Consider the following 20,602-nt stretch of genomic DNA (forward strand, 5'->3'; position numbering starts at 1 on the left):
TATTACTTGTACCATGGTACACTGAATGAATTGGTGATGGTATTACTTGTACCATGGTACACTGAATGAATTGGTGATGGTAGTACTTGTAACATGGTACATTGAATGAATTGGTGATAGTATTACTTGTACCATGGTACTCTGAATGAATTGGTGGTAGTATTACTTGTACCATGGTACACTGAATGAATTGGTGGTAGTATTACTTGTACCATGGTACACTGAATGAATTGGTGATAGTATTACTTGTACCATGGTACACTGAATGAATTGGTGATAGTATTACTTGTACCATGGTACACTGAATGAATTGGTGATGGTATTACTTGTACCATGGTACACTGAATGAATTGGTGATGGTATTACTTGTACCATGGTACACTGAATGAATTGGTGATGGTATTACTTGTACCAAGGTACACTGAATGAATTGGTGATGGTATTACTTGTACCAGGGTACACTGAATGAATTGGTGTTGGTATTACTTGTACCATGGTACACGGAATGAATTGGGGATGGTATTACTTGTACCATGGTACACTGAATGAATTGGTGATGGTATTACTTGTACCATGGTACACTGAATGAATTGGTGATGGTATTACTTGTACCATGGTACACTGAATGAATTGGTGTTGGTATTACTTGTACCATGGTACACTGAATGAATTGGTGATGGTATTACTTGTACCATGGTACACTGAATGAATTGGTGATGGTATTACTTGTACCATGGTACACTGAATGAATTGGTGATGGTAGTACTTGTACCATGGTACATTGAATGAATTGGTGATGGTAGTACTTGTACCATGGTACATTGAATGAATTGGTGATAGTATTACTTGTACCATGGTACTCTGAATGAATTGGTGATAGTATTACATGTACCATGGTACACTGAATGAATTGGTGATAGTATTACTTGTACCATGGTACACTGAATGAATTGGTGATAGTATTACTTGTACCATGGTACACTGAATGAATTGGTGATAGTATTACTTGTACCATGGTACACTGAATGAATTGGTGATGGTATTACTTGTACCATGGTACACTGAATGAATTGGTGATGGTATTACTTGTACCATGGTACACTGAATGAATTGGTGATGGTATTACTTGTACCAAGGTACACTGAATGAATTGGTGATGGTATTACTTGTACCAGGGTACACTGAATGAATTGGTGTTGGTATTACTTGTACCATGGTACACTGAATGAATTGGTGATGGTATTACTTGTAACATGGTACATTGAATGAATTGGTGATAGTATTACTTGTACCATGGTACTCTGAATGAATTGGTGGTAGTATTACTTGTACCATGGTACACTGAATGAATTGGTGATAGTATTACTTGTACCATGGTACACTGAATGAATTGGTGATAGTATTACTTGTACCATGGTACACTGAATGAATTGGTGATGGTATTACTAATACCAGGGTACACTGAATGAATTGGTGATGGTAGTACTTGTAACATGGTACATTGAATGAATTGGTGATAGTATTACTTGTACCATGGTACTCTGAATGAATTGGTGGTAGTATTACTTGTACCATGGTACACTGAATGAATTGGTGATAGTATTACTTGTACCATGGTACACTGAATGAATTGGTGATAGTATTACTTGTACCATGGTACACTGAATGAATTGGTGATAGTATTACTTGTACCATGGTACACTGAATGAATTGGTGATGGTATTACTTGCACCATGGTACACTGAATGAATTGGTGATGGTATTACTTGTACCAGGGTACACTGAATGAATTGGTGTTGGTATTACTTGTACCATGGTACACTGAATGAATTGTTGATGGTATTACTTGTACCATGGTACACTGAATGAATTGTTGATGGTATTACTTGTACCAAGGTACACTGCATGAATTGGTGATGGTATTACTTGTACCATGGTGCACTGAATGAATTGGTGATGGTATTACTTGTACCATGGTACACTGAATGAATTGGTGATGGTATTACTTGTACCATGGTACACTGAATGAATTGGTGATGGTATTACTTGTACCATGGAACACTGAATGAATTGGTGATGGTATTACTTGTACCATGGTACACTGAATGAATTGGTGATGGTATAACTTGTACCATGGTACACTGAATGAATTGGTGATGGTATAACTTGTACCATGGTACACTGAATGAATTGGTGATGGTATTACTAATACCAGGGTACACTGAATGAATTGGTGATGGTATTACTTGTACCATGGTACACTGAATGATTTGGTGATGGTATTACTTGTACCATGGTACACTGAATGAATTGGTGATGGTATTACTTGTACCATGGTACACTGAATGAATTGGTGATGGTATTACTTGTACCAAGGTACACTGAATGAATTGGTGATGGTATTACTTGTACCAGGGTACACTGAATGAATTGGTGTTGGTATTACTTGTACCATGGTACACTGAATGAATTGGTGATGGTATTACTTGTACCATGATACACTGAATGAATTGGTGATGGTATTACTTGTACCATGGTACACTGAATGAATTGGTGATGGTATTACTTGTACCAAGGTACACTGAATGAATTGGTGATGGTATTACTTGTACCAGGGTACACTGAATGAATTGGTGTTGGTATTACTTGTACCATGGTACACGGAATGAATTGGGGATGGTATTACTTGTACCATGGTACACTGAATGAATTGGTGATGGTATTACTTGTACCATGGTACACTGAATGAATTGGTGATGGTATTACTTGTACCATGGTACACTGAATGAATTGGTGTTGGTATTACTTGTACCATGGTACACTGAATGAATTGGTGATGGTATTACTTGTACCATGGTACACTGAATGAATTGGTGATGGTATTACTTGTACCATGGTACACTGAATGAATTGGTGATGGTAGTACTTGTACCATGGTACATTGAATGAATTGGTGATGGTAGTACTTGTACCATGGTACATTGAATGAATTGGTGATAGTATTACTTGTACCATGGTACTCTGAATGAATTGGTGATAGTATTACATGTACCATGGTACACTGAATGAATTGGTGATAGTATTACTTGTACCATGGTACACTGAATGAATTGGTGATAGTATTACTTGTACCATGGTACACTGAATGAATTGGTGATAGTATTACTTGTACCATGGTACACTGAATGAATTGGTGATGGTATTACTTGTACCATGGTACACTGAATGAATTGGTGATGGTATTACTTGTACCATGGTACACTGAATGAATTGGTGATGGTATTACTTGTACCAAGGTACACTGAATGAATTGGTGATGGTATTACTTGTACCAGGGTACACTGAATGAATTGGTGTTGGTATTACTTGTACCATGGTACACTGAATGAATTGGTGATGGTATTACTTGTACCATGGTACACTGAATGAATTGGTGATGGTATTACTTGTACCATGGTACACTGAATGAATTGGTGATGGTATTACTTGTACCAAGGTACACTGAATGAATTGGTGATGGTATTACTTGTACCAGGGTACACTGAATGAATTGGTGTTGGTATTACTTGTACCATGGTACACTGAATGAATTGGTGATGGTATTACTTGTACCATGGTACACTGAATGAATTGGTGATGGTATAACTTGTACCATGGTACACTGAATGAATTGGTGATGATATTACTTGTACCATGGTACACTGAATGAATTGGTGATGGTATTACTTGTACCATGGTACACTGAATGAATTGGTGATGGTATTACTTGTACCATGGTACACTGAATGAATTGGTGATGGTAATACTTGTACCATGGTACACTGAATGAATTGGTGATAGTATTACTTGTACCATGGTACACTGAATGAATTGGTGATAGTATTACTTGTACCATGGTACACTGAATGAATTGGTGATAGTATTACTTGTACCATGGTACACTGAATGAATTGGTGATAGTATTACTTGTACCATGGTACACTGAATGAATTGGTGATGGTATTACTTGTACCATGGTACACTGAATGAATTGGTGATGGTATTACTTGTACCATGGTACACTGAATGAATTGGTGATGGTATTACTTGTACCAAGGTACACTGAATGAATTGGTGATGGTATTACTTGTACCAGGGTACACTGAATGAATTGGTGTTGGTATTACTTGTACCATGGTACACTGAATGAATTGGTGATGGTATTACTTGTACCATGGTACACTGAATGAATTGGTGATGGTATTACTTGTACCATGGTACACTGAATGAATTGGTGATGGTATTACTTGTACCAAGGTACACTGAATGAATTGGTGATGGTATTACTTGTACCAGGGTACACTGAATGAATTGGTGTTGGTATTACTTGTACCATGGTACACTGAATGAATTGGTGATGGTATTACTTGTACCATGGTACACTGAATGAATTGGTGATGGTATAACTTGTACCATGGTACACTGAATGAATTGGTGATGATATTACTTGTACCATGGTACACTGAATGAATTGGTGATGGTATTACTTGTACCATGGTACACTGAATGAATTGGTGATGGTATTACTTGTACCATGGTACACTGAATGAATTGGTGATAGTATTACTTGTACCATGGTACACTGAATGAATTGGTGATAGTATTACTTGTACCATGGTACACTGAATGAATTGGTGATGGTATTACTTGTACCATGGTACACTGAATGAATTGGTGATGGTATTACTTGTACCATGGTACACTGAATGAATTGGTGATGGTATTACTTGTACCAAGGTACACTGAATGAATTGGTGATGGTATTACTTGTACCAGGGTACACTGAATGAATTGGTGTTGGTATTACTTGTACCATGGTACACTGAATGAATTGGTGATGGTATTACTTGTACCATGGTACACTGAATGAATTGGTGATGGTATTACTTGTACCATGGTACACTGAATGAATTGGTGATGGTATTACTTGTACCAAGGTACACTGAATGAATTGGTGATGGTATTACTTGTACCAGGGTACACTGAATGAATTGGTGTTGGTATTACTTGTACCATGGTACACTGAATGAATTGGTGATGGTATTACTTGTACCATGGTACACTGAATGAATTGGTGATGGTATAACTTGTACCATGGTACACTGAATGAATTGGTGATGATATTACTTGTACCATGGTACACTGAATGAATTGGTGATGGTATTACTTGTACCATGGTACACTGAATGAATTGGTGATGGTATTACTTGTACCATGGTACACTGAATGAATTGGTGATGGTAATACTTGTACCATGGTACACTGAATGAATTGGTGATAGTATTACTTGTACCATGGTACACTGAATGAATTGGTGATGGTAATACTTGTACCATGGTACACTGAATGAATTGGTGATGGTATTACTTGTACCAGGGTACACTGAATGAATTGGTGATGGTATTACTTGTACCAGAGTACACTGAATGAATTGGTGATGGTATTACTTGTACCATGGTACACTGAATGAATTGGTGATGGTATTACTTGTACCATGGTACACTGAATGAATTGATGATGGTATTACTTGTACCATGGTACACTGAATGAATTGGTGATGGTATTACTTGTACCAAGGTACACTGAATGAATTGGTGATGGTATTACTTGTACCAGGGTACACTGAATGAATTGGTGTTGGTATTACTTGTACCATGGTACACTGAATGAATTGGTGATGGTATTACTTGTACCATGGTACACTGAATGAATTGGTGATGGTAGTACTTGTAACATGGTACATTGAATGAATTGGTGATAGTATTACTTGTACCATGGTACTCTGAATGAATTGGTGGTAGTATTACTTGTACCATGGTACACTGAATGAATTGGTGATAGTATTACTTGTACCATGGTACACTGAATGAATTGGTGATAGTATTACTTGTACCATGGTACACTGAATGAATTGGTGATAGTATTACTTGTACCATGGTACACTGAATGAATTGGTGATGGTATTACTTGCACCATGGTACACTGAATGAATTGGTGATGGTATTACTTGTACCAGGGTACACTGAATGAATTGGTGTTGGTATTACTTGTACCATGGTACACTGAATGAATTGGTGATGGTATTACTTGTACCATGGTACACTGAATGAATTGGTGATGGTATTACTTGTACCAAGGTACACTGCATGAATTGGTGATGGTATTACTTGTACCATGGTGCACTGAATGAATTGGTGATGGTATTACTTGTACCATGGTACACTGAATGAATTGGTGATGGTATTACTTGTACCATGGTACACTGAATGAATTGGTGATGGTATTACTTGTACCATGGTACACTGAATGAATTGGTGATGGTATTACTTGTACCATGGTACACTGAATGAATTGGTGATGGTAGTACTTGTACCATGGTACATTGAATGAATTGGTGATGGTAGTACTTGTACCATGGTACATTGAATGAATTGGTGATAGTATTACTTGTACCATGGTACTCTGAATGAATTGGTGATAGTATTACATGTACCATGGTACACTGAATGAATTGGTGATAGTATTACTTGTACCATGGTACACTGAATGAATTGGTGATAGTATTACTTGTACCATGGTACACTGAATGAATTGGTGATAGTATTACTTGTACCATGGTACACTGAATGAATTGGTGATGGTATTACTTGTACCATGGTACACTGAATGAATTGGTGATGGTATTACTTGTACCATGGTACACTGAATGAATTGGTGATGGTATTACTTGTACCAAGGTACACTGAATGAATTGGTGATGGTATTACTTGTACCAGGGTACACTGAATGAATTGGTGTTGGTATTACTTGTACCATGGTACACTGAATGAATTGGTGATGGTATTACTTGTACCATGGTACACTGAATGAATTGGTGATGGTATTACTTGTACCATGGTACACTGAATGAATTGGTGATGGTATTACTTGTACCAAGGTACACTGAATGAATTGGTGATGGTATTACTTGTACCAGGGTACACTGAATGAATTGGTGTTGGTATTACTTGTACCATGGTACACTGAATGAATTGGTGATGGTATTACTTGTACCATGGTACACTGAATGAATTGGTGATGGTATTACTTGTACCATGGTACACTGAATGAATTGGTGATGGTAATACTTGTACCATGGTACACTGAATGAATTGGTGATAGTATTACTTGTACCATGGTACACTGAATGAATTGGTGATGGTAATACTTGTACCATGGTACACTGAATGAATTGATGATGGTATTACTTGTACCAGGGTACACTGAATGAATTGGTGATGGTATTACTTGTACCAGAGTACACTGAATGAATTGGTGATGGTATTACTTGTACCATGGTACACTGAATGAATTGGTGATGGTATTACTTGTACCATGGTACACTGAATGAATTGATGATGGTATTACTTGTACCATGGTACACTGAATGAATTGGTGATGGTATTACTTGTACCAAGGTACACTGAATGAATTGGTGATGGTATTACTTGTACCAGGGTACACTGAATGAATTGGTGTTGGTATTACTTGTACCATGGTACACTGAATGAATTGGTGATGGTATTACTTGTACCATGGTACACTGAATGAATTGGTGATGGTAGTACTTGTAACATGGTACATTGAATGAATTGGTGATAGTATTACTTGTACCATGGTACTCTGAATGAATTGGTGGTAGTATTACTTGTACCATGGTACACTGAATGAATTGGTGATAGTATTACTTGTACCATGGTACACTGAATGAATTGGTGATAGTATTACTTGTACCATGGTACACTGAATGAATTGGTGATAGTATTACTTGTACCATGGTACACTGAATGAATTGGTGATGGTATTACTTGCACCATGGTACACTGAATGAATTGGTGATGGTATTACTTGTACCAGGGTACACTGAATGAATTGGTGTTGGTATTACTTGTACCATGGTACACTGAATGAATTGGTGACGGTATTACTTGTACCATGGTACACTGAATGAATTGGTGATGGTATTACTTGTACCAAGGTACACTGCATGAATTGGTGATGGTATTACTTGTACCATGGTGCACTGAATGAATTGGTGATGGTATTACTTGTACCATGGTACACTGAATGAATTGGTGATGGTATTACTTGTACCATGGTACACTGAATGAATTGGTGATGGTATTACTTGTACCATGGTACACTGAATGAATTGGTGATGGTATTACTTGTACCATGGTACACTGAATGAATTGGTGATGGTAGTACTTGTACCATGGTACATTGAATGAATTGGTGATGGTAGTACTTGTACCATGGTACATTGAATGAATTGGTGATAGTATTACTTGTACCATGGTACTCTGAATGAATTGGTGATAGTATTACATGTACCATGGTACACTGAATGAATTGGTGATAGTATTACTTGTACCATGGTACACTGAATGAATTGGTGATAGTATTACTTGTACCATGGTACACTGAATGAATTGGTGATAGTATTACTTGTACCATGGTACACTGAATGAATTGGTGATGGTATTACTTGTACCATGGTACACTGAATGAATTGGTGATGGTATTACTTGTACCATGGTACACTGAATGAATTGGTGATGGTATTACTTGTACCAAGGTACACTGAATGAATTGGTGATGGTATTACTTGTACCAGGGTACACTGAATGAATTGGTGTTGGTATTACTTGTACCATGGTACACTGAATGAATTGGTGATGGTATTACTTGTACCATGGTACACTGAATGAATTGGTGATGGTATTACTTGTACCATGGTACACTGAATGAATTGGTGATGGTATTACTTGTACCAAGGTACACTGAATGAATTGGTGATGGTATTACTTGTACCAGGGTACACTGAATGAATTGGTGTTGGTATTACTTGTACCATGGTACACTGAATGAATTGGTGATGGTATTACTTGTACCATGGTACACTGAATGAATTGGTGATGGTATAACTTGTACCATGGTACACTGAATGAATTGGTGATGATATTACTTGTACCATGGTACACTGAATGAATTGGTGATGGTATTACTTGTACCATGGTACACTGAATGAATTGGTGATGGTATTACTTGTACCATGGTACACTGAATGAATTGGTGATGGTAATACTTGTACCATGGTACACTGAATGAATTGGTGATAGTATTACTTGTACCATGGTACACTGAATGAATTGGTGATAGTATTACTTGTACCATGGTACACTGAATGAATTGGTGATAGTATTACTTGTACCATGGTACACTGAATGAATTGGTGATAGTATTACTTGTACCATGGTACACTGAATGAATTGGTGATGGTATTACTTGTACCATGGTACACTGAATGAATTGGTGATGGTATTACTTGTACCATGGTACACTGAATGAATTGGTGATGGTATTACTTGTACCAAGGTACACTGAATGAATTGGTGATGGTATTACTTGTACCAGGGTACACTGAATGAATTGGTGTTGGTATTACTTGTACCATGGTACACTGAATGAATTGGTGATGGTATTACTTGTACCATGGTACACTGAATGAATTGGTGATGGTATTACTTGTACCATGGTACACTGAATGAATTGGTGATGGTATTACTTGTACCAAGGTACACTGAATGAATTGGTGATGGTATTACTTGTACCAGGGTACACTGAATGAATTGGTGTTGGTATTACTTATACCATGGTACACTGAATGAATTGGTGATGGTATTACTTGTACCATGGTACACTGAATGAATTGGTGATGGTATAACTTGTACCATGGTACACTGAATGAATTGGTGATGATATTACTTGTACCATGGTACACTGAATGAATTGGTGATGGTATTACTTGTACCATGGTACACTGAATGAATTGGTGATGGTATTACTTGTACCATGGTACACTGAATGAATTGGTGATAGTATTACTTGTACCATGGTACACTGAATGAATTGGTGATAGTATTACTTGTACCATGGTACACTGAATGAATTGGTGATGGTATTACTTGTACCATGGTACACTGAATGAATTGGTGATGGTATTACTTGTACCATGGTACACTGAATGAATTGGTGATGGTATTACTTGTACCAAGGTACACTGAATGAATTGGTGATGGTATTACTTGTACCAGGGTACACTGAATGAATTGGTGTTGGTATTACTTGTACCATGGTACACTGAATGAATTGGTGATGGTATTACTTGTACCATGGTACACTGAATGAATTGGTGATGGTATTACTTGTACCATGGTACACTGAATGAATTGGTGATGGTATTACTTGTACCAAGGTACACTGAATGAATTGGTGATGGTATTACTTGTACCAGGGTACACTGAATGAATTGGTGTTGGTATTACTTGTACCATGGTACACTGAATGAATTGGTGATGGTATTACTTGTACCATGGTACACTGAATGAATTGGTGATGGTATAACTTGTACCATGGTACACTGAATGAATTGGTGATGATATTACTTGTACCATGGTACACTGAATGAATTGGTGATGGTATTACTTGTACCATGGTACACTGAATGAATTGGTGATGGTATTACTTGTACCATGGTACACTGAATGAATTGGTGATGGTAATACTTGTACCATGGTACACTGAATGAATTGGTGATAGTATTACTTGTACCATGGTACACTGAATGAATTGGTGATGGTAATACTTGTACCATGGTACACTGAATGAATTGGTGATGGTATTACTTGTACCAGGGTACACTGAATGAATTGGTGATGGTATTACTTGTACCAGAGTACACTGAATGAATTGGTGATGGTATTACTTGTACCATGGTACACTGAATGAATTGGTGATGGTATTACTTGTACCATGGTACACTGAATGAATTGGTGATGGTAGTACTTGTAACATGGTACATTGAATGAATTGGTGATAGTATTACTTGTACCAGGGTACACTGAATGAATTGGTGATGGTATTACTTGTACCAGGGTACACTGAATGAATTGGTGATGGTATTACTTGTACCATGGTACACTGAATGAATTGGTGATGGTATTACTTGTACCATGGTACACTGAATGAATTGGTGATGGTATTACTTGTACCATGGTACACTGAATGAATTGATGATGGTATTACTTGTACCATGGTACACTGAATGAATTGGTGATGGTATTACTTGTACCAAGGTACACTGAATGAATTGGTGATGGTATTACTTGTACCAGGGTACACTGAATGAATTGGTGTTGGTATTACTTGTACCATGGTACACTGAATGAATTGGTGATGGTATTACTTGTACCATGGTACACTGAATGAATTGGTGATGGTAGTACTTGTAACATGGTACATTGAATGAATTGGTGATAGTATTACTTGTACCATGGTACTCTGAATGAATTGGTGGTAGTATTACTTGTACCATGGTACACTGAATGAATTGGTGATAGTATTACTTGTACCATGGTACACTGAATGAATTGGTGATAGTATTACTTGTACCATGGTACACTGAATGAATTGGTGATAGTATTACTTGTACCATGGTACACTGAATGAATTGGTGATGGTATTACTTGCACCATGGTACACTGAATGAATTGGTGATGGTATTACTTGTACCAGGGTACACTGAATGAATTGGTGTTGGTATTACTTGTACCATGGTACACTGAATGAATTGGTGATGGTATTACTTGTACCATGGTACACTGAATGAATTGGTGATGGTATTACTTGTACCAAGGTACACTGCATGAATTGGTGATGGTATTACTTGTACCATGGTGCACTGAATGAATTGGTGATGGTATTACTTGTACCATGGTACACTGAATGAATTGGTGATGGTATTACTTGTACCATGGTACACTGAATGAATTGGTGATGGTATTACTTGTACCATGGTACACTGAATGAATTGGTGATGGTATTACTTGTACCATGGTACACTGAATGAATTGGTGATGGTATAACTTGTACCATGGTACACTGAATGAATTGGTGATGCAGGGTTCTCCCCAGAGCTTTTTAGCGCCGAGGTCCGCGGCGCTATACTTGTGAAGCTCGGCGCTTTACTTGAGACCTCGGCGCTTGATTTCATATTTGAAATGCCAATATCAGATGTGCAAAAGCTTTGTTCGCCACACTGGTCAGCCCCGACCGTCACTCAAAATTAGTGACCACAACGGAAACGCTTCCGACCAGGACTATTGTCCGATTGTTATTATAATTACGTACCGACCGACACGCATCCTGCCAGTCGTGGATTATAATTTGTAAACAATAGACCTAGTCGCACGATACGTAGCGGCTAGTCAAATTTGTGAAATTAGCACCTCTTTGTTTGTAAGTAAATACTTTCTGCGATAGACACAGTCTTTAGATTGAAAGCTAAAATTCTTTTAAAATCAATTCCACTTCGATCTAACATGGTCAAAGCGGAGTTTACGATCAGTTTACGCTACTCAAGAAAAAACAACGTGTTTATTGCGTGATTTGGTAAAAGACATTTGAACTGCTATCATCACGAATCATGTAAAAACTCTTCTTTCAAGACCTATTTTACCTTTTAAAAATTGCTAATCACCTCTTTCGAAAACCATCATGCAGTTTTCAATTGAAATCGATGCCAACACATCGTGCTACGACATCGCTTAACTTCCGCAATGTAAATTTTTATGATCACTACCATTCGGAAAACTTCGGATTCTACCGGCATTACCATGCAGCATTTTGATTGGTTAATGACATTCTTGACCCATCGGGTCAAAGGACACATGCTAATGTTCACAAATATCATGGCGGGTCTGTTTTTTTTTACCGAAGCGATCGAGTGATCAAAAATAATCGCTCCCGATAAAAATAAGTCAGATTTTACTTTAATTTCATATAAAAAAAAAGAAGTAACATTTAGTGAGGAATTATTGGTATAACCGGTGTATAACATCGCCAAGTAAGTTATGTCACGTCGTAACTTTGATGATCCTTTTGAAGTTTAATTTGTTCGCTCATTACTGTAAATGTAAACGTTTTAGAAGTTGATGGTACGAATAATAAATTACAACAATACGCCAATTAATTACGTTGTCGATTTTTTGAAGGTGAATGTTTTTGGAGTAAATAAAATCATGAAATTCGTGAACATATTTCTGGCTTAACGTTTCGAATGCGTTTTATTCAACGTTTTACAATAGACAATTAAATTGCAACAAAAATTTATTTGTGTTTTTTAGTCTGCAGCATCAGTATTTTGAGAATGTTTCAAACTCTTCTAAATTGTGAAACATAATGTGTTGATTCCATTAAAAAAATATTTGCACTGTGACTGAGCTCATTAATATTCATAATTGTAAATGAGTTCTGTTAATTAATGAAGAAAATGTACGTAAATGATATGCAAATTAGTTGCAGCGCTATGCATTTTTTCTGGGGAGAACCCTGGTGATGGTATAACTTGTACCATGGTACACTGAATGAATTGGTGATGGTATTACTAATACCAGGGTACACTGAATGAATTGGTGATGGTATTACTTGTACCATGGTACACTGAATGAATTGGTGATGGTATTACTTGTACCATGGTACACTGAATGAATTGGTGATGGTATTACTTGTACCATGGTACACTGAATGAATTGGTGATGGTATTACTTGTACCAAGGTACACTGAATGAATTGGTGATGGTATTACTTGTACCAGGGTACACTGAATGAATTGGTGTTGGTATTACTTGTACCATGCTACACTGAATGAATTGGTGATGGTATTACTTGTACCATGGTACACTGAATGAATTGGTGATGGTATTACTTGTACCATGGTACACTGAATGAATTGGTGATGGTATTACTTGTACCAAGGTACACTGAATGAATTGGTGATGGTATTACTTGTACCAGGGTACACTGAATGAATTGGTGTTGGTATTACTTGTACCATGGTACACTGAATGAATTGGTGATGGTATTACTTGTACCATGGTACACTGAATGAATTGGTGATGGTATTACTTGTACCATGGTACACTGAATGAATTGGTGATGGTATTACTTGTACCAAGGTACACTGAATGAATTGGTGATGGTATTACTTGTACCAGGGTACACTGAATGAATTGGTGTTGGTATTACTTGTACCATGGTACACTGAATGAATTGGTGATGGTATTACTTGTACCATGGTACACTGAATGAATTGGTGATGGTAGTACTTGTAACATGGTACATTGAATGAATTGGTGATAGTATTACTTGTACCATGGTACTCTGAATGAATTGGTGGTAGTATTACTTGTACCATGGTACACTGAATGAATTGGTGATAGTATTACTTGTACCATGGTACACTGAATGAATTGGTGATAGTATTACTTGTACCATGGTACACTGAATGAATTGGTGATAGTATTACTTGTACCATGGTACACTGAATGAATTGGTGATGGTATTACTTGCACCATGGTACACTGAATGAATTGGTGATGGTATTACTTGTACCAGGGTACACTGAATGAATTGGTGTTGGTATTACTTGTACCATGGTACACTGAATGAATTGGTGATGGTATTACTTGTACCATGGTACACTGAATGAATTGGTGATGGTATTACTTGTACCAAGGTACACTGCATGAATTGGTGATGGTATTACTTGTACCATGGTGCACTGAATGAATTGGTGATGGTATTACTTGTACCATGGTACACTGAATGAATTGGTGATGGTATTACTTGTACCATGGTACACTGAATGAATTGGTGATGGTATTACTTGTACCATGGTACACTGAATGAATTGGTGATGGTATTACTTGTACCATGGTACACTGAATGAATTGGTGATGGTATAACTTGTACCATGGTACACTGAATGAATTGGTGATGGTATAACTTGTACCATGGTACACTGAATGAATTGGTGATGGTATTACTAATACCAGGGTACACTGAATGAATTGGTGATGGTATTACTTGTACCATGGTACACTGAATGAATTGGTGATGGTATTACTTGTACCATGGTACACTGAATGAATTGGTGATGGTATTACTTGTACCATGGTACACTGAATGAATTGGTGATGGTATTACTTGTACCAAGGTACACTGAATGAATTGGTGATGGTATTACTTGTACCAGGGTACACTGAATGAATTGGTGTTGGTATTACTTGTACCATGGTACACTGAATGAATTGGTGATGGTATTACTTGTACCATGGTACACTGAATGAATTGGTGATGGTATTACTTGTACCATGGTACACTGAATGAATTGGTGATGGTATTACTTGTACCAAGGTACACTGAATGAATTGGTGATGGTATTACTTGTACCAGGGTACACTGAATGAATTGGTGTTGGTATTACTTGTACCATGGTACACTGAATGAATTGGGGATGGTATTACTTGTACCATGGTACACTGAATGAATTGGTGATGGTATTACTTGTACCATGGTACACTGAATGAATTGGTGATGGTATTACTTGTACCATGGTACACTGAATGAATTGGTGTTGGTATTACTTGTACCATGGTACACTGAATGAATTGGTGATGGTATTACTTGTACCATGGTACACTGAATGAATTGGTGATGGTATTACTTGTACCATGGTACACTGAATGAATTGGTGATGGTAGTACTTGTACCATGGTACATTGAATGAATTGGTGATGGTAGTACTTGTACCATGGTACATTGAATGAATTGGTGATAGTATTACTTGTACCATGGTACTCTGAATGAATTGGTGATAGTATTACATGTACCATGGTACACTGAATGAATTGGTGATAGTATTACTTGTACCATGGTACACTGAATGAATTGGTGATAGTATTACTTGTACCATGGTACACTGAATGAATTGGTGATAGTATTACTTGTACCATGGTACACTGAATGAATTGGTGATAGTATTACTTGTACCATGGTACACTGAATGAATTGGTGATAGTATTACCGGTACTTGTACCATGGTACACTGAATGAATTGGTGATAGTATTACTTGTACCATGGTACACTGAATGAATTGGTGATGGTATTACTTGCACCATGGTACACTGAATGAATTGGTGATGGTATTACTTGTACCATGGTACACTGAATGAATTGGTGATGGTATTACTTGTACCATGGTACACTGAATGAATTGGTGATGGTATAACTTGTACCATGGTACACTGAATGAATTGGTGATGATATTACTTGTACCATGGTACACTGAATGAATTGGTGATGGTATTACTTGTACCATGGTACACTGAATGAATTGGTGATGGTATTACTTGTACCATGGTACACTGAATGAATTGGTGATGGTAATACTTGTACCATGGTACACTGAATGAATTGGTGATAGTATTACTTGTACCATGGTACACTGAATGAATTGGTGATGGTAATACTTGTACCATGGTACACTGAATGAATTGGTGATGGTATTACTTGTACCAGGGTACACTGAATGAATTGGTGATGGTATTACTTGTACCAGGGTACACTGAATGAATTGGTGATGGTATTACTTGTACCATGGTACACTGAATGAATTGGTGATGGTATTACTTGTACCATGGTACACTGAATGAATTGGTGATGGTATTACTTGTACCATGGTACACTGAATGAATTGGTGATGGTATTACTTGTACCAAGGTACACTGAATGAATTGGTGATGGTATTACTTGTACCAGGGTACACTGAATGAATTGGTGTTGGTATTACTTGTACCATGGTACACTGAATGAATTGGTGATGGTATTACTTGTACCATGGTACACTGAATGAATTGGTGATGGTAGTACTTGTAACATGGTACATTGAATGAATTGGTGATAGTATTACTTGTACCATGGTACTCTGAATGAATTGGTGGTAGTATTACTTGTACCATGGTACACTGAATGAATTGGTGATAGTATTACTTGTACCATGGTACACTGAATGAATTGGTGATAGTATTACTTGTACCATGGTACACTGAATGAATTGGTGATAGTATTACTTGTACCATGGTACACTGAATGAATTGGTGATGGTATTACTTGCACCATGGTACACTGAATGAATTGGTGATGGTATTACTTGTACCAGGGTACACTGAATGAATTGGTGTTGGTATTACTTGTACCATGGTACACTGAATGAATTGGTGATGGTATTACTTGTACCATGGTACACTGAATGAATTGGTGATGGTATTACTTGTACCAAGGTACACTGCATGAATTGGTGATGGTATTACTTGTACCATGGTGCACTGAATGAATTGGTGATGGTATTACTTGTACCATGGTACACTGAATGAATTGGTGATGGTATTACTTGTACCATGGTACACTGAATGAATTGGTGATGGTATTACTTGTACCATGGTACACTGAATGAATTGGTGATGGTATTACTTGTACCATGGTACACTGAATGAATTGGTGATGGTATAACTTGTACCATGGTACACTGAATGAATTGGTGATGGTATAACTTGTACCATGGTACACTGAATGAATTGGTGATGGTATTACTAATACCAGGGTACACTGAATGAATTGGTGATGGTATTACTTGTACCATGGTACACTGAATGAATTGGTGATGGTATTACTTGTACCATGGTACACTGAATGAATTGGTGATGGTATTACTTGTACCATGGTACACTGAATGAATTGGTGATGGTATTACTTGTACCAAGGTACACTGAATGAATTGGTGATGGTATTACTTGTACCAGGGTACACTGAATGAATTGGTGTTGGTATTACTTGTACCATGGTACACTGAATGAATTGGTGATGGTATTACTTGTACCATGGTACACTGAATGAATTGGTGATGGTATTACTTGTACCATGGTACACTGAATGAATTGGTGATGGTATTACTTGTACCAAGGTACACTGAATGAATTGGTGATGGTATTACTTGTACCAGGGTACACTGAATGAATTGGTGTTGGTATTACTTGTACCATGGTACACGGAATGAATTGGGGATGGTATTACTTGTACCATGGTACACTGAATGAATTGGTGATGGTATTACTTGTACCATGGTACACTGAATGAATTGGTGATGGTATTACTTGTACCATGGTACACTGAATGAATTGGTGTTGGTATTACTTGTACCATGGTACACTGAATGAATTGGTGATGGTATTACTTGTACCATGGTACACTGAATGAATTGGTGATGGTATTACTTGTACCATGGTACACTGAATGAATTGGTGATGGTAGTACTTGTACCATGGTACATTGAATGAATTGGTGATGGTAGTACTTGTACCATGGTACATTGAATGAATTGGTGATAGTATTACTTGTACCATGGTACTCTGAATGAATTGGTGATAGTATTACATGTACCATGGTACACTGAATGAATTGGTGATAGTATTACTTGTACCATGGTACACTGAATGAATTGGTGATAGTATTACTTGTACCATGGTACACTGAATGAATTGGTGATAGTATTACTTGTACCATGGTACACTGAATGAATTGGTGATGGTATTACTTGTACCATGGTACACTGAATGAATTGGTGATGGTATTACTTGTACCAAGGTACACTGAATGAATTGGTGTTGGTATTACTTGTACCAGGGTACACTGAATGAATTGGTGTTGGTATTACTTGTACCATGGTACATTGAATGAATTGGTGATGGTATTACTTGTACCATGGTACACTGAATGAATTGGTGATGGTATTACTTGTACCATGGTACACTGAATGAATTGGTGATGGTAGTACTTGTACCATGGTACATTGAATGAATTGGTGATAGTATTACTTGTACCATGGTACTCTGAATGAATTGGTGGTAGTATTACTTGTACCATGGTACACTGAATGAATTGGTGATAGTAATACTTGTACCATGGTGCACTGAATGAATTGGTGATGGTATTACTTGTACCAGGGTACACTGAATGAATTGGTGATGGTATTACTTGTACCATGGTACACTGAATGAATTGGTGATGGTATTACTTGTACCACGGTACACTGAATGAATTGGTGATGGTATTACTTGTACCATGGTACACTGAATGAATTGGTGATGGTATTACTTGTACCAAGGTACACTGAATGAATTGGTGATGGTATTACTTGTACCAGGGTACACTGAATGAATTGGTGTTGGTATTACTTGTACCATGGTACACTGAATGAATTGGTGATGGTATTACTTGTACCATGGTACACTGAATGAATTGGTGATGGTAGTACTTGTAACATGGTACATTGAATGAATTAGTGATAGTATTACTTGTACCATGGTACTCTGAATGAATTGGTGGTAGTATTACTTGTACCATGGTACACTGAATGAATTGGTGATAGTATTACTTGTACCATGGTACACTGAATGAATTGGTGATAGTATTACTTGTACCATGGTACACTGAATGAATTGGTGATAGTATTACTTGTACCATGGTACACTGAATGAATTGGTGATAGTATTACTTGTACCATGGTACACTGAATGAATTGGTGATGGTATTACTTGTACCACGGTACACTGAATGAATTGGTGATGGTATTACTTGTACCATGGTACACTGAATGAATTGGTGATGGTATTACTTGTACCAAGGTACACTGAATGAATTGGTGATGGTATTACTTGTACCAGGGTACACTGAATGAATTGGTGTTGGTATTACTTGTACCATGGTACACTGAATGAATTGGTGATGGTATTACTTGTACCATGGTACACTGAATGAATTGGTGATGGTAGTACTTGTAACATGGTACATTGAATGAATTAGTGATAGTATTACTTGTACCATGGTACTCTGAATGAATTGGTGGTAGTATTACTTGTACCATGGTACACTGAATGAATTGGTGATAGTATTACTTGTACCATGGTACACTGAATGAATTGGTGATAGTATTACCGGTACTTGTACCATGGTACACTGAATGAATTGGTGATAGTATTACTTGTACCATGGTACACTGAATGAATTGGTGATGGTATTACTTGCACCATGGTACACTGAATGAATTGGTGATGGTATTACTTGTACCATGGTACACTGAATGAATTGGTGATGGTATTACTTGTACCAAGGTACACTGAATGAATTGGTGATGGTATTACTTGTACCATGGTACACTGAATGAATTGGTGATGGTATTACTTGTACTATGGTACTCTGAATGAATTGGTGACGGTATTACGTGTACCATGGTACACTGAATGTATTGGTGATGGTATTAGTTGTACCATGGTACATTGAATAAATTGGTGATGGTATTACTTGGTTTGAGGGCGCACTTCCAATAGCCTTATGGGGCAGGGCAATACAAGGTATGTGATATTTTAAAACATGTTTGGTAAACAACATAAAACACTGAAAACAACAAAATGTTATTTAAAATACACACAAACAAATTAAATATAATGTATGTATTTTAACAAAAATACAAACATTTTTTCTAAGAAAACTTGTATTATTTAGAACCATACCTTTATTATTTGTTTTTGGTCATGCTTGTATGGATATTGATCTGGTACTTGTTAC

The 20,602-nt window shown here is 37.1% G+C and overlaps 1 long non-coding RNA gene across 1 annotated transcript in view; it reads right to left on the reverse strand.

The window, feature by feature from the left end:
• The window catches only part of LOC146730064 (uncharacterized), a 32,716-nt gene extending 12,114 nt beyond the window's left edge, over positions 1-20,602 (reverse strand). The window contains exon 1 of the long non-coding RNA XR_014927911.1: positions 20,548-20,602. This is a non-coding gene — a long non-coding RNA (uncharacterized LOC146730064). The remainder of the gene's footprint in view (positions 1-20,547) is intronic.

Source organism: Saccoglossus kowalevskii, chromosome 20, assembly GCF_978046115.1.
Source record: "Saccoglossus kowalevskii chromosome 20, keSacKowa6.1, whole genome shotgun sequence".
Taxonomy (NCBI): domain Eukaryota; kingdom Metazoa; phylum Hemichordata; class Enteropneusta; family Harrimaniidae; genus Saccoglossus; species Saccoglossus kowalevskii.